This window comes from Ambystoma mexicanum, chromosome 4q (genome assembly GCF_040938575.1).
Source record: "Ambystoma mexicanum isolate Mex_15411 chromosome 4q, UKY_AmexF1_1, whole genome shotgun sequence".
NCBI classification, from domain to species: Eukaryota; Metazoa; Chordata; class Amphibia; order Caudata; family Ambystomatidae; genus Ambystoma; species Ambystoma mexicanum.
This window is the reverse complement of record NC_090928.1, coordinates 668551506-668579057: the sequence shown is the minus strand read 5'-3', so window position 1 is coordinate 668579057 and position 27552 is coordinate 668551506. Positions and strand designations below refer to the sequence as shown.

Below are 27552 nucleotides of genomic sequence, written 5' to 3'. Positions count from 1 at the left end.
ACTGTACAGTTGTTATGTTTACCCTGTGTCCCCCTACCTATCCACTTCCCCTCTCCTAGTCCTCATTCCGGTTTCACTCTACACATGTACCTATCCAACCACTGTGATCCTAATCCTCTTTCCTTGCTGGGGTCTTGGAGGCTTGTGTAAGCTTAGTCTTGCAGGCACCAAGACTGCAGTGGGGGTGGTTCGTTTGTGCCACTCCTGTGCCTGGAAGCCGAAGCTGTGACAAAGAACAATGATTGGCCTACCCCAATTAATGAGGCTATCAGGAGGCATAGAGAATCTAAACCTCTGCCTTGAATAAGCTGATAGCCGGGAAGTGCCTGAACGATTAGATTTAGATACAGAGGGTGTTGCCGATGGTACTGCATGTGCTATGCTTAAGGATAGCTTTCGGCTCCTAAAAGGCCCAACGGGGAAGGGCCCCAAAGACCTTTTTTTTGTTCTGCACAATGTCCTGAAATTAGCAAATGAAGCATTTGAAGATCAGGGCTCCCTAACTAACACAATCATCCATTGGTTTAGACAAAGGAAAGGGTGCTTGTCTTTGATTAGGGACTACATTGTATCTTTTAGCAGGCAGAGGTCTCCAAGGGGTTTGGCGATTTTATCCAAGTATTCTTACGCGAGATGGTTGGCCTAGGGATTATTATCTATTGAGGCTAGAACACGCTGTGGGGAATCCTACAGATCCCTCACCAGAATCCTACCTAAAGTCTCCTCCCAGGTGGCCAGGAGATGGCAGACACTTCCTGATCCCAATCCTAGGGATGGTGTACGGCGGGAGGATCACCAGGGTGGAGCCAAAGCCCAGGGTGGGGGCAGAGATTCTATTTCTCCTCTGAGAGGGATACTCTTACCACTCGGTTAAAGGAGGAATTGGCTTATTGTCACTTTGATATATCTCAACCTCCTAATGAGGCTGAAAGGGCAAACTCCAAAGTTGTAACCCAGCAATGTTTTGTATTAAAAGACCAGGTCTTTTGTATCTCTAAAGTTAAATGTCGATACTACATGGAATGGTGAGAGGGTTGCTTTCTCTGCAACTTATGTATCTAAAAAGGTTAAACTCCACAATCCCTCTTCTAAAAATAGGAAGGGAATTAAAACCATCCTTAAAAGTGTAAAAGAAGTAGAAAACCCTAACTTCTTTACAGGTCCCACTATCCCTCAGGGACTGTGATGAAGTAGAGGACTGAGGAGGAATGCAGAAGTAAAGGACAGGCAAGTAGGCCTAACAGCCTTTGCCAGGGTCAGGCTATTAACATTAAGGGCCTGCACCAGGAGTCAATTGTCCCACCTGAGAGGCATAAAAGGCTGCAGCAGGGAGGAGCAGTATGAAGGAGCTGGAACAGGAGCTGGAAGGTTGGCAGTAGTAGCAGATTGAGAAGAGCACAAGGCTGGCAGTTCACAAGGAAGATTTCACCTGCAGGTTGTGAGTTGGTCTTGTGTTCACAAAACCTGTCTGGCTGGGGCTGCACTGAGAGAAACTTGGAGAAGTTAACGGTTTCCCCAAGTGCCCCTAATTGCTGTGACTCAGCAGGTCAAATTGTGCAGCTACCCAAGGCCCGTGTGCAGAAGCAAGCCTACGGAAGTAGGATAGAAGGACACTCTCCGTAGTTGGGCTGGATCAAAGACACCCGTGCTACAGAGGGGTGTGGGTCCCAAGAGTGCCTGAAGTAGTAGTAGTAGAGAGTAAAGTTGGGAAGTTGAAGCTGCCCGCAACGGCAGTGCTTTTGGAGCCGGTGAATACTCTAATTCACTGAAAACTCCTTGCTGGTAACTAACCAGCTCATATAGAACTCGCGTAGAAGTGGACGTGAGTAAAAGTTGTTTGTTGCTGTGTGAAGTCTTGACAACAAAGGAAATTTATCACGCGCACATTTAACACAACCCAAAGTGCTCGCTTATAAGAAAAGCCTTCTCTTTTCCATTGTTGTATTGAATATCTTTGACCAGAGTGGTCACGTCTCTCCAATTAAGAGGGAGAATGCTGGTTTGTAATCACTCGAAAGGCAGCAGTTGACTTTCCAAATTGTTAACTCTCACATCAAAGAAAGTTTGTGCATGAATCATGGTGATTCCTGATACACGTTAAAGAAGCATTCTGTATGAATGATGTATGAATGAAAGGGAACACAAATCTTTAGTCTTTAAAGGTGAAATTCTCCATCAAAGAGTGGTCGCGTGTACCTAATTGTGTTTCCCTTACAATATTCAGAACAAGAACTTTATAATTGTAGAAGTTGCTGAAGTAACAATAAGAACAAGAATTACCCAAGCCAGTGGGCAAATCCTTTCTAACGTGAAACCAGCCCTATTAAGATCTAACCACCTTTATTTTGAAGTTGTCAAAGTTATTACAAATCCAGTGTCCTCTAATACAAGGTTGACAAGATTATCCAAGGCTGGAAGAGTGGCAATACAGCGTTGGGGTAACTGCTGGAACCAAGAAAGTGTGCATAAAGCTGGGGAAGGGAGCTGGGTGCTTGTTAAAGAACTAATCAACAATCAGTGAAGCTGAGACTGTTGACGCTGAGAGAGAGAGAAGCATTCTAGAAGCCACAGCAGATCCAGTGGTAGGTGTAAGACAGACGGAAGAGAGAAAGAGGCTGCCCCTTTCTTGTGGCATAGAAGGAAGAGTGCCTTGCCTACTTGTGGAGGCTGAAGAGTCTTGTCTTTAAGTTGCCTAATACATCATTAAAGTATCAAGTTGCAGCAGAGCTATCAAAACTGTGGTTGTCTATAATATTGTCAGAGGACATTATATTGAAGATGGATGTAGAAGTTGCACTGTGAAGCAAAGGAGCATACTTTCACAGTGCCATTAGTAGACAGTTATACCAAAGACGCTGCAGAAGTTGCAAAAAGGTGAATAGTTGTTGAAGCAGTAGTACTTTTGATTCAAACTTTTGTCAAGTCTATCCTGGAAGGGGGTTATCCAGGATTAACATTGGTGCTGTTTCTTTTGTGGAAATTGGAAAGGGAATTTATTAACAAATGGAGAAAGAACTGTTACCAGTGGATTTCTGTTGGGGTGAACTTGTTTTCTATTGGAACTTTCAAGAACAGATTCGAGACTTTTCTTTTTTTTTTTTTTAAATAAAGAAATTCCTGGGAAACGGATCTACCCAGGACAACACTGGTTATTTGGTAATCATTTATTAATTTTGTTTAGGATTTTCTTTTAATGTTTTGTTGTTTAGTGTGAGGGCAAGTTTTGTTTATGCTAGGAGATTTTCCCTTAAAACCTATACTAGATAGGAAACTCCCTGGTGGAATAGGCTTAGTTAGGTTTACTTTGCATTTTCTTTCATTAATAAAATGTCAAATACTGGGAAAACTACAAGCAGTAGCACGCCTCGCATTCCTCACCCCTCAAAGTAACCAACACAGGGGTTAAACATTTAATTTAAACTGAATGTTCCAGCTGGGAGGATAGCTCAGGGGAAAAGCACTCACCTTGGAAGCAAGACGGCGCAGAGCAACACAGGTTCAATCCCCGGGTCCGCGCTTGGAAACCTCTGGGTATTAAGCATGTTATAAATAACCAATTACAATTACAAAAACCTTTGAGCAACATTAAGGAACGTCCAAGGGCATTAGAGTTGGAGGTAGCCCAGCACCCCTTGGCACAACCCCCTCCTAGTCTTCCGCTAAAGGAAAGTTCACTTAGAGAATCCTGACCCTGGGGATCAAGGCACTGAATATCCCCAGTAGAGTGTAGGTGCAAGGGTACCCAGGAACATAGGGTTAGGATTATGTAGAGAAGGAGCGAAGTACCCCCACCTCAACCACTTTGCCCAGAACACCTATATGTTGGAAATCAGAGTATGTGACGTATGTAGAGCAACTAAAACGACAGAGACCAAAGGAAATCCTGGAGGCTAGGTTCCCATTGAGAAAACCATACCTGCATTCAAGACAGTATCATACTGGCTGTTTAAACGAAATCCCAGAAGAGGCAGGATGCCTGACTGACGAAGCAGAGTGGTGACGTCATGCAAGAGTCGAGATGACATAAAATAAAAGTTATGCAGACACGAGAGAATGTTCTATAAGGCATCACGAAAGTATCAAAGATAAACAACATCTTGGGCTCAAGGTGAAGAGGCTTATGTTGTAGAAACGACGAAGATATGAAGCCAGTTCACACGTGTACAAACGCAAAGTAACGCAAGCAGATGAAGTTTTCATGAGGCTAGCTTTATAGTAAAATAGATTGCGGCAAGCGCCAATTTATGGATACATAGGAATAAGTAAAGAATGGAAGGTCCCATTATGAACTATAAGCAGAGCTGAGCTAAAGGGGAAAGGCCATCTTTTCCAAGTGTGTTGCAGTTAAAAATCAAATGGATTTCAAACAAAGTTCAGAAAGGCGAGGTTGAACGAGCCAAGAAGCCAAGGTCGTATCTGGCTGAGAGAAACATAAATTAGTTACAATCTTGTGGAGGAATGCACCTCCTGTTCAGAAGCTTGAAGAGAACAAGGAAGACATCTGAGGTCTATTAGGAAAGTTGCTTTTTTAATACACTGGAAACTCAATTTTGTGGTCTTCAGTCACGTGGGGAGAAGGAGTTGGACGAGCAGAATGGTCACAACTACGCACGAGGACAGAGCGTGCCTCTACTCCCCTGTATCCTCCAGAGCAAAAGAACACTCCAAAGGACGAGTTCAAAGGCCCTAATTGGCAACCGACCACTGAGGTGATGATGGACGATGGATGATGTTCTAATTGGTGGGAAGCGGATGTTTAAGACTAACTCACCCGCTCCTGGCAGTCTGGCCTGCGTATGGCTAGCGTGGGCTAAAGGATGCTGACGGAGGTTAGAAGCCAACCAATGATTAGAGGATGGCATGATTGGGGGGTCCTATAGTTAAGTAGCCAATAGGACGTCTTGTATTTAGTGATGTTCATAGTGACCTGTTTTAAGGGTAGGGCTTAGTTGCCCCACCTGATGTTAAGAAACCTATCGCCTTTCTCACGCCCATTAGACGAGTATGGATTGTATACTTAGTTATTCCCTTAGACCCTATCATTCTCTTCAGTAGGTTTTTGTAGTTTGCCACGTAGGATGACGTTAGTAATAAGCAGGTGTATGTCATCTATGACAAGATATTAGTATAACTGTCAGGAATACCTTGAGGAAGACTCCCCCTTATCTCACACGTAAACGCACAAAGTTCCCACAACGCCAATACCATGGCAAAGCTTCAGCGTCCACGTTGCCCTGGCGTCTTTGGATCCCGCTCCACAAACAACGCTATTGCGCTTTAGGGGGGAGGAGTCACGCGCTCGTACGGTCACCCGTTAAAACACTTCCGGGTGACCGCGATCGCCGCTTCTGATTGTTTCAATCTTAGCGTTTGCTGGTTTACTCCATACTCTTGTCCTTGCTTTGGTTCTTCTTGCCCCTTGTCCTTGCTCCTTGTTCTGCCATTTCTTGCCGATACCTTACCTGCCTTTGCCCGCTGATTTGGATACTTCACTGCCTACACGCTGCCAACTCGGAACAGTAATTTACTTGCATCTGCCTGCTGATTTGGATACTTCCCCGCCTACACGCTGCCGACTCGGAACGCTGACTTACTTGCATCTGCCCGCTGATTTGGATTCTTCACTGCTCACACGCTGCCGACTCAGAACGCTAACTCACCTGCATCTGCCTGTTAATTTGGACATTTCTCTGTACATACGCTACCGACTAGGAACGCCACCTTACCTGATATTGCCTGCCGAATTGGTACTTCATTGTTCTCTCATCATTGGACTCGGAATACGTTTCTACACTGCAACCCACAACTGATCATACGGTTGTCAAGCTTTCTGATACAGATCTGGAGAGAGCCAGCATTGCCCAATACTGTGCGCCTGGACTAGAGACTTCCACTTGGCGCTTTACTTCGTGAGGCATCCTCGTTTCGGCGGGACAGGTACGGACTAGAGACTGGTAGCACAACAACAACGGTTTTTTAGGAAGGCAGGTATTCAGGGTGCATCTAAAGTATGCGAACAATTGGATCAACTCGAGTGCTCACACTCAAACACAAAAAAGGAAAAAGGGGCCACCCGGCTCGGCGTACCTTGCCCTATGGAAGAACACCCTATCCCTGGCGGGGGTGCCTGTCCCTGGGTAGCACGTGGTGTATCGCCTTATCTAACAGATATAGAGGAGAGTACTATCCCTCAACCTTCTATACTAGTGGCAGTGCCTGTAGGCAGACTCGGTTGTCCAAAGGAGAAAAAAATCTAATAAAGGGGTGTTCTCCAGTAGGTGTAGCAGTGTTCAACAAAGTCGTAGATTAGATCTTGTGGCTGCTAGATCTTGAACATGGGTACAACCTGCGTATCAGGTCAACTGTTTATAATCCATCCAAGGTGTACAACTTTAATAGTGCCCGTAGGTCACTGTGGTTGGGGTGCGAAACAGTACTGCTGGAGAAACCACTGGTGGGTGAAGGAGTAAAAATCACAGCCGCAGGGCTGGAGGGCTAAAATTTGGCTCTTATAAAAATATTCAGCTCACTCGGTAGTAAAGAGTGTGCTACAGCGGATGATTTTCAGAAAATAAAGTCTCTTTGTTGGTATAGGGGAGATCAAAAGTGGGTCATGAGAGCCCTCATGACCGAAAGGGGTCGACCGGTTTCAATGGCGTAGGAAAATCCGGCCCATCTTCATCAGGACCGTGATTTGGAATGCAAACTGGGTTGCCGAGGTTCAGAAAATTGCTGAACAAGATGAGAATTGCTGTTGTCTCCTGTGGAGACAGAAGGGAGGGGAGGGAAACATGGAAGAAACAATCAAGGGGGGGAAGGCAATTGGTAATGGCTAGCAATAGTAAATAATTGCAGGCATTAGAGTGGGAATTTCCATGCATTGGGGTGAAAATGTGGGAGCAAGAAATAACGGGTCAATAATTGCAGGGGAGGTGGGGGCACCTGTGTGGGATCTCACCGCCAAATGGTGGGGGGTAATGGGTGTGGGGAAGTGCAAGGAAACGTCTCGTGGGATGACTGGTGAGCACCAACGGAGGGTGGAGGGCGACGTGCACACAGTCGGTGGGATGTGTGCGAACAGGGCAAATACGGTGACCCCTGGAAGGTGGAAGGTAATAAAAACAGGGCAAGTGCGGTGAGCCCCTGTCTGGTGGAAGAAGGGGTTGCAGGGAACGCAATCTCTAAAATAGGTGCAAATTAAGTGCCAGGGGGGAGAGAGCTAAAATCCATACCTCTGGGCAGGCGTCCTAAATAGGAGGACAGGAGGCGATCAGTGATCCAAGGATAGCTCAAGGCACCGAGTTCAAGGTTGAAGAACAACACCTAGGTTTACAGGTCAGTCATACCTGAGAAAAAAGGCACACCACAATCCGATGGTAGAGTGTGCAGCAGAATGCATGGAAGGACTACATTCTATCAGGCACCCGGTGCCTGGGTGTGGGCCATACCTGTAAAGGGGTGCTGCTTGCCTCCGTCGAGTCCGAGTGCTGTGTCAGGGTATACAGCTCCGGACTGGTGATTGTGTTGGAAGAAGGCCCATCGCCTATAAAAAAAAGGCGGAAAAGCGCGCTCGCGCAGGCGTCGGAATGATGCAACTGATTCCTTGGTAACGTCTCGCGCGTTGCAGGAGAAAAGGAAAATGGAGCCCTAGCGCCTCTCAAAACAGCAGGAGAGCGCGCTCGGGCTGGCTCAGTCGAACGCCTTGCGCATTGGAGAAAAAGGAGCCCGAGCGCCTCTCAACACAAAAGGAGAGCGCGCTCGGGCTTGCAGATGTCAGGCACTGGAGCATGGTCTCCGATAGTGCTGTAAAAGAGAGAGCCCCTTGTGGGCGAGACTGAGTGGTGGGAGAAGGCGGGGGATAGGGCAGGGTGCGGGGGGAGCAACAAATGGCAAAGGAGCAATAAGTAGAATGAAGAGTTGTGGGGAATGCAAAGGAGGAAACGGAGGTGAATCTAGACAAATCATGTGAGATGGAAGAAACATGAAAAAATCATGAAAATGCTCGATCAAGGGGGTGAGCAAAGGCCAGGTACATGGCGGTGCACACGTAGTGCTGAAAAATTGCTGGAAAAATGCTGAAAAGATGTGGATTCAGGACAGCACTGCTAGTTCGTGCCACTGTATTTGTTCATTCAAGCCTTCAGAGTAGGTGTTGAGTCTGTAAATCCACATCTGTTCTTTCCTGAACAGCAAATTGTGGTAATTGCCGCCTCTACGTGGCGGTGTGACTTTCTCTAGGATGGTCCACTTGAACTGGTCAGCAGTGTGTCCTTTAGATAAAAAATGGGACACCAAGGGTGCAGTCAGTTTATTCGTTCTTATGCAAGATGTGTGTTCGGTCATGCGGGTTCGAACTGGCCTTATGGTCATGCCAATGTACCTCAAGTTGCAGGAGCAAGTTATCATATATATAACGCCCTTGGTGTTACAATTGGTAAAGGTGTTCTGTATCCATGGTGTTTTCCATCCAATCTCTATCTGTGTAGTTCTGGAGGTCTGGGCGCACATGGAGCAATTGCCACAGGGCGCATGTCCCTTGATAGGTGGAATGTTCCAAAGGGTACCCTGGGTGGGCTCATCCCTGGGTATGCTTGGTATCAGAGTCTTGACAACCTTATCTCTCACGTTGCAACGTCTCTTAAAGGCAAACCGTGGGACAGAGATTTTGGAGGCGCCTGTATTGAGGATGGGTCAAAGTCTTTTCACTTCCCGTTTGATTTTATTAAGAAGAGGGGAAAAACTGAACACAGCTGTGAAGGTGTCAGACTCTCTGGGTTTAGTATGCTGTTGGAGAGTGGTGGAACGTGGGATGTTCCTGGCTCTTTTACAGGTGTCCTTAATAATCCTCCTCGGGTAGCCTCTCTCGGCGAGTTGCGTTTGGAGTTGTTTGGATTGTCTGTTATAGTCTGGAGTCTGTGTGCACAGCCTTCTATAACGCAGGAACTGTCCAAAGGGGAGATTATCTCTGAGTGCCTTAGGATGGTAGCTTGAGTAGCACAGCAAAGAATTTCTGTCTGTGGTTTTTTTGTAAACGCTCGAGGAGAGGTTCCCGCTAGATGCTGAGATGGCAAGGTCGAGGAAATGGGTGTTAAATCTGTGTTTCTCCATGGTGAATTTGAGATGTGGATTAAGGGAGTTGAGCCAGGTGTGGAAAGATTCTACATCATGTTCTGAGCCTCTGAATAGCACAAAAATGTCATCAATGTATCGCCGCCATGTAATTAATTGGGCGAGATATGGGTTGGTCTCCGGATAGATATGTTGGCGTTCGAACAAATCCACATACAGATTAGCGAGGCTAGGGGCGAAGGTCGCCCCCATTGCAGTTCCTGAGATCTGCTGATAAAAGGTGTCTTCAAAGAGAAAATAGTTCTTGGTCAATGCTATTTCTGCTAAAGATAGGATGAATCTGGGTGGAACTCCATGTAGGTCCATACCTGAATGAAGCATTCCGCTAAGCATTTGCAGTGTCTCTTGCTGCGGTATCCGGGTGTAAAGGGACTCTGTCTATAGTGACTAACCATTCTGTTTCTGGATTGTATGCGATGGTGTCTAGAAGAGTCAGCATATTAGTAGAATCTTTAACATAGCTGGTCATTTTTGGAACTTGATCTTTGATAAAGAAATCCACATATTGTGAGAGGGGTTCCAAAATAGAACTAATCCCGGAAACAATCAGTCGCCCTGGTGGAGGTATGAGTCCTTTGTGGATTTTGGGAAGAGCACGGACTAGAGACTGCCTTTTGTGCCGTTTAGGCGTCCTCGTGCCGTCGGGAATAGGGTAGATTGGGTATTGCTGGGCTCCACCACTACGTCTCATCGGAGAGCTGTTGGTAAGTGTTAAAACCCATCCAGTTACTGTCCTTTTGATGCTTAGTCTTTCTCCTAGTCATATCTTGATTGTATCTTGTTCTTACTTTCTGAAGTTGCATATATAATTCTGTGTCTGAGGCTCGACTCCTGAGCTCCATCCGGGAATTCCGCATCTGTCATCATTGGGTGTCCTGGAACCACCATTTGGCTCCTGCTTCTCGGCTGCTGCAGCGATCCTGTCTTTCGGCTGACTGCTATCTTTGTAGTTTTCCTTTTTGGAATACAAAGCGAGACGTTGGCAGGGAGAATTCTACGGCTACACGTCGAGAATATTCTGATTCAAGATCGGCAAATCTGATAATAACAGAGTGCTTTTATAAAGTTCGTTGAGATCATGCCGTGAGACATCCGTTGATGTCCGTTGTACTCCCTGTTTTAGATAGTTGATATTGAAACAGTTATCTTTTTGCCAACTTCCTGAGTCGTTTCATTTATTGATGTTTGAGTAACCTCTGCATCCCCATTCCTCTCAAATGTATTGCTGACCTATCTTAAGGGGCTGGAAGTCCTCCAGTTCAAGTATATCTTGGAGCATCGCTGGGTTGAACAGACACTTGGCTGATAGTGAGTGTCGGCAGTTCCTGGAGGCCTTTAATGTGATTTGTCTACAAAACACTTGGGCAGCGGAGGATGTGGACCTACCAGGATTCTTGTCATTTAACATAAAGGCTTAAAAAAAGCAAAGGGGGAGGCCATCAGGGGGGATTCTTGTGTGGATAGAGGCATCCCTCAGTTGGGAGATTGAAAATGTGGGCACAGGTTGTGTGGATCTGCAACAACTGGTAATTTATAAGGCCAGGTCGCAAGCCCTGGCTCCTGTTTCATGTCTACCATCGTCCAAACCAAAAAGGTGTCTCATCTACTATCATAACCATTTTGGAATGTGTGGCAATATGGGAAGGTACAAAAGGTGACCCGTTGAAGCTGACTGTTCTGGGTGACTTTAATCTTCAGTTGGACTCAATTAGAGAGTTACAAATTAGGAGAAGATGAAGATGAGGCCTGAGGAATATGAGTGTTACATGCTTCACTGATGAAAAGAGCACAACATAGTGCTAGCAATACAATCCAAGCCCTCTATAGTTTGGGGTTACGTCCGCCTAATGGCTGATTTCCCAAACACCAACCAGCAATGGATACATGCTATGGTCCAAAGGGTAGGTCTTGAATTGATTATATATTTAACTTGGTATCTGATTGGTATCTTATTAGGGACTTCAGGTCGTGAATAGGCATTAAAGTGATCACAAACCAATTTTCATATCCTTGGGGAGGTGGAATATTATGCAACCCCGGTCCAAACGTTTACTATGGACTTATCAGTGATGGGCGATGCACGACGTGCCATTAAGTGGGCAAACGTTTTGGTGAATGACACTACGCCACACACAAATCTAGGCAATAGTGAGGCATTTGGAAGGTTTATTTTACCAGGCCAGTGATGATCAGGACATAACTCCAAAATTTGAAAGTGTTCTTTCAACTATTGCTCCTTTCATTTCTTGTCCAAAAAATGAAATGAACAACCACGCAAAGAAACGAGAAGCGTGGTACAACAGTGCATGTAGAGAGGCCACGCAGGCCATAGTGCGCTACCTGGATTCACAACTGTCAGTCGATAGGCAGCATTTGAAATCTATGAGAGGAGCCTATAGGGACCTGATGAAAAAGAAAAGGGATTTCCTGGCTAATAAGTGGTTGGCGCTGCTTGAGGCAGCACAGAGTGAGGCACTTGGGAGGTGACACCTTATTGCAGGCTTACACCCCTCCTGTAGTATGGAGGGAGCATTTTGCAGCCCCTTATACGAATGAGGAGCTGATGGTCTCAGATGAGGAATTCTATTCTATGACCACTAGGAGGGCAGTAGGGGTGGAGGGAACATGATTGCAGGTCTCCCAAAAGGATGTCGAGGATGTGCTAAAAATGCAAACAGTGGAGAAAACGGTGGGGCAAGATAGAATTCCAGGGGAGCTGTTCAAAGATGAACCATCAATATAGTTACCTGTGCTAACGCTGGTCTTTAATAACATCCTTGTGCAGGAAAAGGTCCCAGACTCATGGAAGACGGCAAAGAACATCCCCATTTACAAAAAGGGAGGTAGGGAAAGCCCTTCATCGCCATATCACCCTTTTGGTTATAACGGGGAAGATGTTTGCAAAGGCCCTTCTGAAAAAATTGCAGGAATAGGTTGAAAGGGAATCACTGCTTAGCCATCTCCAAGCAGGCTTTAGATCAGACTTGAGTACGGTGGATCAGGGGTTTCGCCTCTATTTGTTAGTTCAGAAACCCTTGTCTTTATTTAAAACAAAACTATACGCAGCATTTGTTGATTTAGGAACTGCATTTGACAGTGTTTCAAGGAAGTCCCTTTGGGGGAGGTATTGGTGGTTAAGAACATCCATGAGGCCTTGTTTACCCCAATTCGAATGTTATACTGTGGTAATTCAGCTACCGTACGATGGAGTTTAGCCGGTGATACTACGTTACCATTCCTGGAGGATAGAGGGGTTCATCAGGGCTGCCCAGTGGCTCCTCTCATTTTCGATCTACATTAACACCAACATAGAGGGGACTGTGCCTTAACAACTTTGATTTTCCGCGCTTGGGGAAGGACACATTTTCAGCATTCACTTTTGCAGATGATGCTGTTCTCTTTCTACCACCTCTTTGTCTAAAACTGTCTTTGTCTTATTTTCACAAGAAATGTATGGAGCTAGGCCTAGAAGTACATGTAGGAAAATTAAAGGTTATGGTCTTCTGCCCTAAAAAGTAGCCAAATAAACTCTTATCTGTTTTAGTGGGAGGTATTAAACTAGAGGACATTTCTTGGTATGACTATTTGGGAATTCGTTTTGTCTGCAGTGGTGGTTGAGCTGTCCATGTGGATAGGGTTGTTGAGGGGTTGGGCAAAAATTGTGACTCATTGAAGACATTTTTCTTCACACAGGGAGGTGGTGCGGTTGGACCAGTGTTGGAAGCTTGCAACGCGCAAGCAAAAGCAGCCTCACTTTATGGGGCAGAAATCTGGGGTGTGTTTAGGGGTAAGACTTTGAATATAATTGAAAATAAGTTTGTAAAAAAGCATTTTGCTATTGCCCTAAGGGTCCTGACAGCCCTGGTCCGTATGATGTGTAATCTGTGCTCTCTGGAAGAGGAGCTTGCTATGAGACCGGCTTTTTATTGGTTTAGAATCTGGGGGAATACAGCATTGGGTACATTTCCCAATTCCCCCGCGCATGTGATGAATCTGCAAGGGGGAGGTGTCTCACGTAGTTTACTCATATCAAAAACTCTCTGAATGCCCTACATCTTACACGCTACTGGCTAAACCCCTGTTTGATTACTAAATCTACGAAACGTAGAGATGAAAAAAGCCTGGGCACCCTTGAGGGCTAACAACATGAAAGGAGGATGTTTGACTTTGTACAGGAGTTTGGATTACTTGACTTTTAAACAGAGCATTGGGTATGAATCCTACCTAGACATGATTGCCCCAAATGATGCCTCTGCCCTGTACATTGAATTTAGAATGGGTTATTTGAGGGTACAGGAATACACAAACAAATGGAAAGATTCAGTGCGAGCAACTGCCTACTATGTGGTGCAATCAAGGAAGATACTACCCACTTTCTGTTCATATGCAAAGGGCTGAAAGACCTAAGGACAAAATATCTTAAACAACTGCTTGTTTTTCCTAACGAATGTACTTTAAGCGATGCCAACCAATTGGTTAGAAAATCTGATGGCTTAGTAGTAGTTTATTTTTTGGCTAAGTATATCCACCGAGCCCGGTTAAGGAAACGTGTATTGCTAGCACTTTCGAACTAAGGGCGCTACATATCTTAAGCTATTGAATCAGATTTATTTTTATATTTTTATGTAGAGTTACTGAGGAAGGTTTATGCTAGCTATGTAGTTTTAGAAAGAATGTTGATTTTTAACATTTTAGGAGAACAATGAATTGTATGTTCTTGTATGTGTATATTTAGTATAATGGCTAGTCATGCAGAAATAGGAAGAGGAGTTTTAATTGCTGAACTTTTGAATCAGTGCAAAAAGGATTTTTATGTAAATGTTTGTTGTATTTTCACGATGACTTTATAGTTGAATAAAGGATTATAACATAACAGGCGTATTTGTAAAGCGCACGTTCACCCCCGAAGGGGCAGCTTGGCGCTAATAACAGATGTTTATTGTTACCCAACTTAATGGTACTCATTTTATCGACCTCGGAAGGTTGAATGGCTGAGTGGACCTGCCGGAATCTGAACCTGTGACCATGAGGTCAAACGCAGGTCCCTGTAGAGGATGCATTAGTCCACTGAGCCACAGACCCGGCTCAATCATTCAAAATGGATTTCTAGAATCGGGCCTGGTGGACAGATTTTTGGAGGCCAATCTAGTTATAGTAAACAGGGAACACTGAGAGATTAGCCAAAAACCAATCAAGGAAAACGTGGAGAGCAGTCCAAGGATGTTCTCAGGAGAGTGTGAGTGAGGTCAGGGGTCCACAATGAGCCCACGCAGTGAAGCACACAATAATTCAATGTAGACAGGAATGTATAAAAATACAAATATTTATTCTAGGCCTTAAACTCACACTAGAAAATTCAACAAGCGGGTGATACTATCACACAATACTCAATACTAAACATATATACATTCACCATAGGTTCTTAAAACATATTCAATGACTTACATCAGCAAAGTAGGTAATTAAAGTGATGCAGTACAGATAGAACCAAGTTACCAGTGATATTTCTCCTAACTTCAGCAGTCCATTCCCTAAGAGGAATGGGGCCTTGTGCCCAAAAGTCACAGGAGCCACAATGCTCCCCCCCCCAGAATTGATCTGTAGCAGGTAAGGTTACTTGTGTTGGTGACTGTTCAGAGATGCAATAAAGTTACTAGGTAAGTAAAATGTGTTCTTATCTTTCAGATTTTACTACCCAGGTTCGATGAAAAAAGCAGTGGAATGGAAGGACATAAAGAGACTTGTTCTCAATGTACACTGAGCACGGGGGAGACAAATGCTTTGCGTTTATTTACCCCGCTGTCTCCGATTTTTCCCAGATGACTTGATGGGTCGACTGGGGGTCGCTGGAGGTTGGACTTCGTCATTGGTTCCGGTGATGTCTGCCAAGGAGCTGCAGGTGCAAGGATTATTCTGATTGGGTCCAGGACCAGAGTGCAAAGCAAACCTTGGCGAGAGAAAAATGTAAGATTCACTGATGCAGCTCTATTCAGGACACTTCGCAGGGTAAGGCGAGATACACTGACAGCCAGCCACCATACAAAGACGACGGCAAGTGTCATTCCAGTTTGCTGCTGTAGAAGTCCTTCCAGGAAAAGATCCCTTGAGGTTGGGAAGCTGAAATGTGGCAGGTAGGTGATTTATACCACAAGCTGGCGACCACCAAAGATCCAGGTGCAAATGTGGAACAGTGACAGTTCTAGCGAGGTGCCCACTGGAGAGCTGGTCAGTCCACCAGGTGGTCCAGGGACACTCCATAAGGCTTAGGATGGCTAGATCGGAAATGGACGAAAATTACGAATCTAAAAAGTTTAGTGTGCATTCGGCATAGTAGATTAGATCGAAGCCCATAATACCAAAGATGGGAGTAGGGTTCCAGGGGGTGTACCCCGCCCCCCAGTTCAGAATTATGGGCTGCGGGGTGCACCACTGCATACATTAAAGTCAGTGAAGGGGACAAACGATTGAAATCCCCAAATATCGAATTACAAAATGCGGGCAAGTGAGCTCCGTAATTTTGTAATTCGATCTTTTGGCATATGTTCTTTTAACATATATCTGGCTGGATCCACGAGAATACATAGAGACTGGTTGAACCCACCACTCCAGGGGTTGATGCACTGCACAGGGCCTTCACAGATCAGCTGGTCCAACCGGCCAGGTGCAGGAAGGGATGCCAGGCCTCTCCCGAGTGTTTCAGATCTTCAGTCGCCTGTTCTTCTACAAGGGATTCTTGGCTCCAAAGCTGATCTGAAGAAATGGCCACAGGAGTCCTCTTCTTAGCCATAATCTATCCTGAGAGCAAGTCCAAGCCCACCAATGGTAAGGATCTGCACCAGTGAAACAGCTAGTAGTTTTCCAATCAGGGCTAACTATTGGTTTCACTCATGCCCCACACCCAGACTCTCTGGACAAACAGATGTGGGAAAACAAACACTCACCCACCCTCCCTCACTCCCTCCCTCCATACCCCTGGCAAGTGCATGACCTTTTATGGGATTTCCTAACCTGTGGGGGCAGGAAGAAGGCCAAACTACAATATGGCTCAAGAACAATCGAAAATCTTGTGGCGTGGCTATTTTAGGGCACTAGCCACGTTTGATAGCCGTAAGTGGTAAATGCGAGTGTGCACAGTAGATGCGAAACAAAAATGGTAAAAATAGATCTCCTGCTACCAGGTTATCTTTAGGCACATATACAAGTAACCAGAAATCCCAAGTGTAAGGGCTAGGTTGAAACAAAAGTATCCCCATTGCACTGCATTGTAAGATGCTGTGTGTAATGTTAAAAAGTTACAAACATTTAAAAGATAAAAGGTCAACCTAGTTTCCCAGTACTGATAGTCTGAAAGACTGATCATTTTCCCCATAACAAATGAGTAAAAGGCAGTGGAAGTGAAGCCGAAGGCTTTACTTCCACTCAAAATGTCAGGACCGATTAAAAACAAAGCAAAAAGATTGGCGGTCCATAAAAACTGTGGATGGAAAATTGCCAAAAGAGAGATTGTTCCTAATACTCGCCTCCCACCCCCCAACCCACCAAAGTAGGGACAGAGCGATCTAATCCACCCATGGAAGGGTTTACTGTTACAGTTGGTTATACATCCTGGACAGCCCATCAGCATTGCTATGTTGTGCACCCGGCCTATGTTTAATGGTGAAGTCAAAGCGTTAAAGGCTTATGGAACATCTGAGCAATTTAGGATTCTCTCCCTTTAAGTTCATTAGCCACTTTAAGGGCTTATGGTCAGTCTGCACAATGAAGCAAGTCCCAAAGAGGTACGGTCTCGGCTTCCGAAGAGCCCACACAATGGAGAAACATTCATTCTCCACAGTTGCCCACCTGAGCTCTCTGTCCTTAAGCTGGCGACTAATAAAACATATAGGATGGTCTCTGCCTTTGTCATCTTAACTGTGAAAGCACAGCAGCTATCCCAGTATCGGAGGCCTGACTCTGCACAATAAAAAGGGTCTCTGGTAATCCGGTGCTCTGGGCCTGACGAAGAGAATCCTTCAGGCCTTGGAATGCCGCCTTACAATCCTCAGTCCAAGTAACTTCTTTTGGTTGCTTAGCAGTTCTGAGGGCAGGCAGAGGGGCAGCTATGGTTCCATAGTCTGCCATGAAATTTCTGTAATCCCCAGTGAGGCCAGAGTCCGCCTCTTCCCAGCAAAGTGCAAGCTGTACATGACTGGACCGAGGTGATAGCGTAGGAAAGTTCTCACCTGGGTTTGGATTGTGGGGGTTGCCCAGTCATGTACAGCCTGTTCTTTGCTGGGGAGAGGCTGACAATTGCTCCCACTAATGTCATGCCCATCGTAGGTCATTGAACCCTGGCCAATCTGGTACTTATGGCCAGGTGGGCCTGCTGAAGAGTCTGTAACACTATCTCAAGGTGTCTTGCATGTTTTTCCCACATAAGGCTGAAAATTGCTATGTCGTCCAGATATGTCATGCAGAATTATCCCAACTAATTCAGGACATGGTTGAACAGCCTTTGAAAAGTGGCAGCTGTATTCATTGAGCCAAAGGGCATTACTCTGAACTGATAAAGTCCCTCTGGTGTTAAGAATGCTCCTTGGCACTTTCTGTCAGGAATATTTGCCCATACCCTACCATAAGGTCAAAGGTGCTAAGGTGCTTGGAAGCACCTAACTTGTTCACCAACTCATCGGTTCGTGGAAGGGGATGTGCATCTGTCATGGTGACAGCATTTAGAGCTCTGTAGTCCACACAGAATCTCAAGTTGGAAGTTCCTGCTTTTCGTACCAGAACCACTGGACTGGACCAAGGACTACACGAGGGCTCCATCACCCCTAGATCCAACATTTGTTTGACCTCAGACTTTGTGGGATCTATTTTCATATGGCATTCTATAATGCCTACTTTGGTAGGCACAGTGTCTCCAGTGTCAATGTCATGCTTGTGTCAAATACCTTTATCACTAGGTCGACGGGTTTGTGGTGTCTTGGTAGAGGTACTGGGTCAACGTGCTTCCAGGTTTGGTTCTCTAGTTAGTGCAGTAGGAGAGACCGGTCTCCTCCCAATCTGAGGCTATGCTACTCGGGAATGGTTGGGTACCATCTCCACACACCACGGGCTTGCCTTCTGGTATTTCTGTGGGGTGGAGACCGTGCAAGCACTGAACCGGAAGGTAAACGGGGCTCTGATAAGTATCCAAAGGAGCCAAATAAGGATACCTATAAAGCAGTAGATAATCAGAGCCAAGCCAAAGGGAGAGAGTAGGCCGAGGAGAGCAAGGAAGAAGGAGGCAGGAGAAGCATTCGACAGGGAAGGCAGGACAAGGAAAACAGATGATGGGAAAAGGCTTTAGGAGCTGGGGAGCAGTGACAGTGCAAGAAACCAAGAGCAAGGCAGCGAGAATACAAGAGACAAGGGAACTGGGGAGCATAGAGCAGGAGCAGTGCGAGGATCCTGGTTGGTGCATTGAGATACACTGGGGAGAGGACACATTGGGCTTTTATTGCCTGATCGCATTATAGTTACCATGGCTACTGGGATGCACCATGCGTGCTTGGTGTTGTGTGCGCATTACGCAGCATCCAGCACGGGCCTGTCTACTGAATCTGGGCGGCGTCTTCCCTGCTTGCGAGGACCGCCTAGGAGACCGGTGGTTGAGGAGATGCGCCATTGGGGATACAGTTGACAGGTATGGCGCGACCGTGGCAGTGCCGGCAGAGTGTTGCACCTTGCACCAAGGCTGGAGTGAGTGAAAATAATGGGGAAACTGCCCAAGCAAAGTCTTCACCTTGCCTTGCTGTTGTGGAGTCATTTGAGTGGACAATTTGACACCCTTAATGGAGCCATCAGAAGGGCTACCTTGGAAAAGTTCAGGGAGAGATTCAGATTCCTCCTCTTCCCTATCTGAAGCTAAACGTAGGGCTCCCATTTCAACCCTAGGGATGAATGCCTTCAACCTATTCACATGCAACACTTTGGAAGCCTGACCAAGTCTTCCGAGGTCCACCAAATAGTTAGCCTTGCCCAGTCTTTCAACAATCCGTTAAGGACCTGACCATTTGTCCTGTAAAGCTCTAGGCCTTATAGGGTTCATAGTCAGGATTTCTTGGCCTGGGGAAAAATTAACAAGTGAAGTTTTCTGGTCATAACATTTTCACCAGTGCTTGTCCAGCCTTCAACTTGTCATTGGCTTGTGGCATAAGGTCATCCTCTTTCTTAAGCCTAACACATTGCCCACTCCATTGGCAGGGACGGGAGTGGCCATCTCCCATTTTTCCTCTACTATGGCAAGGGGTGTCCTGATAGGGTGACCAAAAAAGTTCCAAGGGGTATGAGGAATCTGAACTATCGTCCCTTCACTCCAGAGGGGAGCCACCCCCTTTGAGGCTACGGAGGAGAGCCCACACAAGACCCTGCCTAGGGGGTCTGGGCAAGTGGGACCTCACTGGGAGTGACTCCCCTCTTGCGGACAAGGACTCCCATTCCGGGAAGGAAATCCCTGTCTAGAACACCTTATTCGCCTACATGGAAATCGGAAAGACTGTTGTTAACTCTGGTTTTGGTTCACCAAATAGTGACACTTCTTCAATCTCTTTGGCTTTAGGTAATGCTGGATCCCCACCTGAATGCCATGATTACGTACATAAAACCATGATGCACATGGAATGGAGGAGAGCGACTCCTACGCAGAGGCAAGCCTCTGACGAGAAGACGTCCTGGAGGGGCAAAGCCACACTAGACTGCAGAGCTAGTGGTAGCGTGGAGAGGGAGCAAATCGCTAGCCGGACGCCTGGAGTCCCTAGCCCTGACCAACCTAGAAATAAAGGTCGGGTAAGAGACGGAAAGGCAACCACCCCAGCTGGTGGCGCAACCACATGCAAGCCATAGTGGGCCTGGGGCCTGGTAACAGACGCCAAGAGCAGACTGCAGAGGAGAGCCCAGATCCTTGCGCTCCACACAAGAAGTGCATTAGCTCCCGAACTGAGCAGCGGAAGGGAAGCCGAATGCTCCCAAGGAGGTAACACCGTTGAGAGAGGCGGACAATGATAATGGAGGCTGGAAAACCTGCAAGGGTTACGGGAGCCTGAGAAACCTGAGCAGGCACATATGGCCGATCTGAGTTGAGTTGAAGCAAGCCTAGCGGATGGCCAGAGGGCTTCCGAGAGACATTAACATTCAAGGCTGGGATAGCCACAAGGGTTACAGGAGCCAAGAAAACCTGGACGGTTAGGCACCCCACCTAGTCCGAGAGAAAGGAAACTTGCCAGAAAGCCAGAGGGCTTTTGGGAAGTACAAGAACCACACAATTTAATGAAGAAAACTGGAGATAGAGGGAAACTGGCGTTTCAGGTGTTCCAGTCCTTAAGTATGAAGCAAGAACCGTATCAAGCACAACGTCAAACAGTGGAATTCTATTAGGAAGACCCTTTCTTCCTGGCGAGAAATAATCGTATGAAATTGAGATTAGACAAACAGAACCTGCATAGAGGTTGTGATATGGATCATTGACAAACTTTTAAAACTTATTGAAAAGAGATCCAAGTGATTGGGCCACGCAGAAGAAGGGGGATATGGCTCCGGCCTCCTTTTTTTTTTTGTTACATTTTCCTAAGTGGTAGGGCCAGTTAGCTATTAGGATTTGGACTAAGGACATTTATTTTGGGACTTTGACAAGCACCCTTACTTTTCAGTTGGCTAGGTAGGGATCCTGCCTCATAGCAGTAGGGCTAGATAGGCGTTTTCTTTTTATTGAAATAAACATCTAATTAACCTAGCACACTTTAGTCTGAGTCTTTCTTATGGTATGCCACAGGGACTAAAGCCAACGCCTTCTTGAGGTATCTCTATGTAGGCAAAGAGTAAGCATGGCATCAGGTGATCCAACTTTATCCTCTGGGGCTCCTCAAGAGCTCTGATCATGCGTTTGAGAGTCCTGTTTAACTTCTCAACTAGGCCATTGGTCTGTGGATTGTATGCAGATGAAAATGTATGACACCCCACATGGCCTGCATATACTTTGATATGAAGTTGGTCTCTCTTTCAGGCACAACTTCTATAGCGAAGCCAGCCCTAGTAAATATGCCCAGCACTACTCTTGAAACTGACTTGGTAGCCACATTCTTCAGTGGAATGGATTCAGGATATCTTGTGGCACGACCAACAACCACAAGGATAAACCTACTGCCAGAAGATGTAGGAAGGTCATGGGGACCAACAACGTCAATCCCTACCCTCTCCAATGGTATACTTTTGCCAGAGATCTGACAAGTAGCACAACTCCTGCAATTACTTTCTATCTTTGCCCCCATTTTAAGCCAGTAGAAGTGCATGCTCAACCTCTCCTTAGTCTTCTTGATACCAAGATGACGTGCAATGGGGCCCTCATGCGCCAATTGCAGGAGGAAGGGTCTCATTTGAAGAGGAACCACCAGCCTCTTCTGGTCTCCTTCAGTGGACCCACTATATAGGAGCCTACCTTCCCAATAAATCCTATGCTTCCCAGGGGCTTTACCCTCCAACTGGGAGCAGGCCGGTCTCCTTAGGCCTTCAGGTGATAGGCACTCAGGTTGACCCTTACTGAACTCATCCCTTGAGGGACCCTCCCCCCCCCTTCTGCAAATAAACTCTGCAGTTCAGGGCAATCGTGAGGAATGAGTATTTCAGGCAGCCCCCCCTTCCTCGTCGGATTAAGAAGATGGACACAGACTCTGGTCTCCCATTTCAGTACAGGTTTATTAAATAAAAAATGCAAAAACAAATACTTTTCCATCTACTAAGGGTTTTCGCTACTTAATCAAACTAAGGTGCTTGTCGGTTGTCAGTGATAGCCCAAAATCAATATCGGTTCTCTGTCCAGAATCTACTGTGTTTGAACACCACCCCATCTGTGCCCCCCTTTGTGACTGTTTTTTTTTTTAATATAATGGTTTTGTAGCTTGATCAGAGCTCTTGAGGAGCCCCAGAGGATAAAGTTGGATCACCTGATGCCATGCTTACTCTGACCCTGCCACTATTAGAACAACATAAAGCACATGAGAATTACTCCCTTCTCCTGTGAGCTGGTTCATCATCACGTTCAGTTCAGTATTGGCTCTTTAAGTAGTTCTTGGTAACTACTTTTATCAAGTTGCACAGTTCTGACACTCCATCTCTACAAGTTTCACATATCCTTTCTCCTTGATTATTCCTTTCTCCTTTACACTTTTCTCTTACCTTTTTTCTTGGTTCTTTATTTCTCTTCTTTCAGACTTAAAGACTTAGTTTTGCTCAATGTCCCCACTTTTCCTTGACTCAGCTGAATAGGAATACTCTAGTAAAGTTTCTCGCTCTCTTTACTTATTCTTGATACTCTGTCCTGACTGGGATGAGTATGAGGGTTTAAATGAGGACTCTCGCTTTTTTCATCTGTACCTAATCTTTCATCTTGACTGGGACGAGTATGAGCGTTCCAGTAATGATTATCATTCTCTTCATGTATTTGTGAAACTTTATATTTACTGGTACATGTATTTGTGTTCCAGGAATGCTCGTTATGTTCTTCATACATTCTCGATATGGTATCTTGACTGGGACTAGTATGAGCATCCCAATAAGTCTTTCTTCTCATACACTCCCAATATCTTATGTGGACTGGGACGAGTATGAATGTTCCAATCGTTCTCTTCGGTCCTCCTCATGGGTTTCCCGTTTTCTCTGTTACCTGCAGGGATAACGTCACTGGGTGGTTCAACGTTGTGGGATCCTTCTGGACAGCTGTCAGGTTGGCTGTATGGTTTCTCAGCAGTTCCTTGTAAGGGCTCTCTGCTGCTTCTTCCTTCAGTTCGCTCTCTCTCTGCGAAAGTGGTGAAAAGAGAAATGTTTCATAACATCAATGAATCAATCATAAAGGGAGATAGTGCTGTTTAAGTCGGGATTTAAAGAGGGAGAGAGAAGAGCAAAGTGAAAGGTGGAGAGCATTTCCGTGCTCAGCAGCCAGGAGAGAAAAGGGACGGAAATGGGAGAGGGCACGGGGAATACGGTGGAAGAGAAGCAGAGACAGAGTCCTGAGGGGAGTGAGAACCAAGAATACGAATGGAAAAAGAGTAAATAGATCTAAGGTGAGCGAGACAATAGGCAGGATGACCAAGGAGCAGATTAGAAGCATGGTGTGTGAGAAACCAACAAGCACTATGAATGTTAAAAAACTGGAAGCGGCATGAATGGGCAATGGAAGTAATATGAGAAGAGAAAGATCATGAAGAATCAAAAAGAACATCAAGGTTATGCGTAGTAGATGAGCTGGAAGGGAGAGGAGGTGAAATAGTAGACACAGGGAAGAAGGGAACCTCAGTTTTAGCAGGATTAAGATGAAAGATATGTGAGGCCATCCAAATTGGATCGAGAGAAGACAAGCAGAGTGAGAGGAATTAATGGAATCAGAAAAGGAAAGAAAATGTTTGGAATCGTTGTCGTAAATATGGTAAGACAAAACATCCAAGGAAGTAACAGAACCAGAAAGGGAGGTGTAAAGAGAAAAGAGAAGAGGACAAGGCACCGGAACTTAAGGGACACCGTGAGGGAGGGGAAAGACAGGGGAGGACTGACCTGCACAGAAAACAGAAAAAGTGCAGAACCAGTTCAAGATAGAATCCCGAAAACAAAGACAGGAAAGGGAAGAAAGAAGCATAGAGTAGTCGGCCATGTCGAAAGCAGCTAACAGATCGAGGAGGACAAGAAGAGAGGAGAGTTTGGCATAGTGATAGGAAAAAAGGAACTCAGATACTGCTAGAAGTGCAATCTCAAGAATGTCATGGACTAAATCCAGATTAAAAAGGAAGTGGGAGTGAATGTAGACTAACAAAAGAGGAGACTTGACTGTAAAGGAAGGCAAGAGATAGGGTACAGTTAGAGGGCACAGAAGAGCCCAGACTAGGCTTCTTAAGAATAGGTAGAACAGAGTCATGTTTGAAAGAAGAGGAAAAAGTAGAAGAAGATAGTGAAAGATTACAGAGGACGGCAAGATAGCCAGCGATAGAAGGGTAGACGGACGGGATGAAGGACGAAGGAAGGGAATCACCAGGGGGCAGCAGTAGGGTGGGCAAGAGAAGAGATTTCAACTATGACGAGAGGGTGAAAGGAGGTCATAAATGAGCCAGGGGTCAAGACAGGAAAAGGTAGGGAGGATGCAGAAGTTGAAAAGTGTGGAATGGAGGAACGGATAAGAGAGATCTTAGAAGAGAAGTATTTAGCGAAATCAAGGGCAGAAAAAAGATGAGAAAGAAGCAGGATCACGAGAGGGGGATCCATTTAAGATTTTAAAAGGACGAGGATGAGAAGAGAGGGTTCCATGTGTTAATTCCGCCGCATAAATATTGCGATGCCAAAATATCTCCATATTTTTGCGGCGAAATTCACACATGGACCCTGTGGGAGACACCCCTGCATCATTTTTTAATGTGCGGGGGACACCCCCGCAACCACTGCTCCCACATAATATCCCCCCCAAAAATATTGCCTATGGCGAACCAAACAGCCATATCTACGGCAATATTTTTGGTGGGAATATTATGTAGTGATACCGAAGAGAGAGACTCCAAAAGTGTATTGAAATATATTTGTTTAGCAGGGAGAATAAGGGTATCGTAGGTTGTATGCAAAGAAGATATGAAAGTCAAGTCAGATGCTGCCTTGGTCTTAAACCATCGCAGCTTGTCGCAAAACCTGATGGTCTGAGGGAAGGGCAGGTGTCATCCAAGGTTGGAAGGGTTTATGGGAAGGACAAAAAGGAGCAGAGGGAGAGAGAAGGTCAAGAGTATTTGTTAGACTGCCAGAAAGAAGTAAAGTAGCTAAATTAACAGGTAGAGGAAAACATGTCTATTGAAGAGAGGCGAGAGCAGACACAAAAAATGTATTATCTGCGCTAAGATCTCGACGAAGAAAACTAGACGAAGGGGAATGAGGAGGAGTGAAAGGGGAAGAGAGAGAAAGGAGAATTAAGTGATGATCAGAAGACTGGAGTGGTAGTGCAGTGGCAGAAGAAGAAAGCGGAATAGAAGAGAAAATAAGATACAAAGAGGAACCAGAAATATGAGAAGGCGTTGGTGAAATGGGTCAAAGGAGATACAAGTCCAAAATTGAGAGTGGGGGAACAGAAGCACGAATAGAGGAGAGGTGAAGATTAAAGTCACTTAAAAGGATCAAAGGATAGTCTAAGAGTAGAAGAAGAGAATTAAGTGAGTCAAGGTCATCACAGAAGTTAGCGGCAGGACCAAGAGGGCGGTAGGTTACCAGGAAAGCAAGAGGCGAGGAAGAAGAAAAGAAGGAGAAACGATATTTTAAGCACAGAAAGGAAGGTGGGTTTGCAAATTGCTGGGAAGAGACAGAAGGGACAGTTGAAAGAATACCCACACCACCACCACCATGACCAGTACGGCAGGCAGTGGGGTGAATGGGAAGAGTAGCTGGAATGACAGTGCTGAAGGATAGTGACACGTTTCAGTAAGGCAGAGAAAACGTAGCTGGAGACGAGAAAATAGATTAAGAACAGTTTGGTCTTGTTGTTAATGGAACGAAAGTTCCAAAGTGCCACGTTAAAAGTGAAAGAAAGATCAGCAAAAGGGGAATAAATAAGGTTGTCAAGAGTTGCAAGGCAGGAATGAGCAGAGGAGAAGCAACTGGAATGGGCAGAGAGATTAAAGAAAGACATTCGAGACCAAGGAAGAAATGGAATACAGGGAGAGTCAGGAGAAATATTGCTAGGAGAAGAGCATTCAAAGCACCACGATGTAAAGTAAATGAAGGACGCCCCAACTGAGGCTGTACATCAGCACTGAAATAGGCTGAAGTTACGAAGAGGAAATACGTGAGAAGCAACAGAGGGCAAAGAGAAGAATAGCTGGCATGTTAAACCGACTTTGCTGAGACTTCGCAACAGATGAGATGTTATAACTTCTGGGGGTGGTGGGTGGGCCTGCAGATGGGCGTGGCCAGCGTCCAACAGGGTGGACGACATGATGGCAATCCGCAGTGTGGGCCAGGCTGCACTGCAACATTGAAGACAGACACTGGAGGCAGGAGTACCACGACAGCAGGCGAGACGCCAGTTCTTTACTCTGTCAGCTGGAGAGACAATCATCACTGCAGGCAAGTGCCAAGGCTAGAGTCTGCATGACCCCACTCCACACAGCTTGGCAGACACCTCAGACTTTGCCGGGACCTCTGGGCTCTACGTCTTGAAGGGAAGCCTGGGAAAGAGGCCAGGAAGGTTTGAATGTGGTAGCCCACTGTGATTCGTTGGCTGCCAAATTTGAAATGATGCACCGTTGTGATTGGACGCATTATGTTCACTTGGGGCCCAATTCCTTATTTAAACTAGGAGTCTTCCTCCTTGCATGGCTTTTGTCGATTTGCTACCAGAGAATGGAGACTGCCAGGCTGTCCAGAAACGGAGGTGCTGTTGAACTGATTAAATCTGTGGGGAAGCTCTGCTGCTACATCTTGTCAAGACTTTTCTGACAGTGAAGCTCTACCCTTTTCTGCAGCCACTACTTTTCACAGCGACCAGAGGGAATCAAAGACACTTTGCGCCCTCTGAAATGGGCACAGCTGGGTTGCAAGAACAAAGATCCCCTGTTTTAATAGAATATCTTGCTGATCATCCTTGTCCAACAGGAGTCGGTGAAAGAGACAGAATTGGAGGCAGCTAGAATGAAAGTGAGAGAGACGAGGGAGAGTGTGGACGACTGGAAAGTGGCAGGAGGAGAAAGGGCTAAGAGATAAAACCGTAGAGGTGTAAGAATGAAGAGGACTTGAGGGAGTGATGCAGGACACATGCAGGAGGGGAGGAGATTTAAGAGGCCGTAAATAGAAAAGAGGGGATGAATATGCGAGCGAAAGAAGAGATAGGACAGTAGGCTAGGCATAAAATGGAACCGGAGGGAGGATGATCCAACATACATAACAAGATAGAGGGAATAAAAGAGGCTGTGCACAGTTTGCTGGAGTTCTACATGCACGTGAACATGGCTCCATGGGATGAGCTAAATAATTTAGCTTTCTCTTCTGCACGCAAGTCATATGCATTCAAAGACATTATTAAATGCAGACAAAGCACTGCCCCGTTTTCTCACCTAACACCACACTACTGCGTGTACGCTGTTATTTAATATACATATGCAGACACTGAGCCCTCATATCAAGTTCTGCACGCCTTGGATTTTTGTGGGCATGTTATTTTGCATTCGTGCATCGATTATACATGCCTCTCTGGCAGCAGGCTGTGTTTTACAGTGGCATGCTGGCATATTTTGTGTGGGTGCTGTAGGATGCATTATGAGGATATCTAAGCGCCTGGACAGCATACTTAGTTCACACATAAGATGGGACAAATTTCAATCTTTGCGGACTGCCCATTTTTTGTTGTATGGTTTTAAAGACTTGAACACAACACAAATAACCTCTGTGATA

At 45.7% G+C, this 27552-nt stretch overlaps 1 protein-coding gene across 6 annotated transcripts in view; it reads left to right on the top strand.

The window, feature by feature from the left end:
* MTIF2 (mitochondrial translational initiation factor 2) overlaps positions 1-27552 on the top strand; it is an 857581-nt gene that overhangs the window by 155597 nt on the left and 674432 nt on the right. The window contains exon 5 of one of the 6 annotated variants that reach the window (XM_069608249.1): positions 12823-12916. The exons of the other annotated variants lie outside the window; for them this stretch is intronic. The gene's annotated coding sequence lies outside the window, so the exon portion shown is untranslated. The remainder of the gene's footprint in view (positions 1-12822; positions 12917-27552) is intronic. 6 annotated transcript variants of the gene reach the window in all.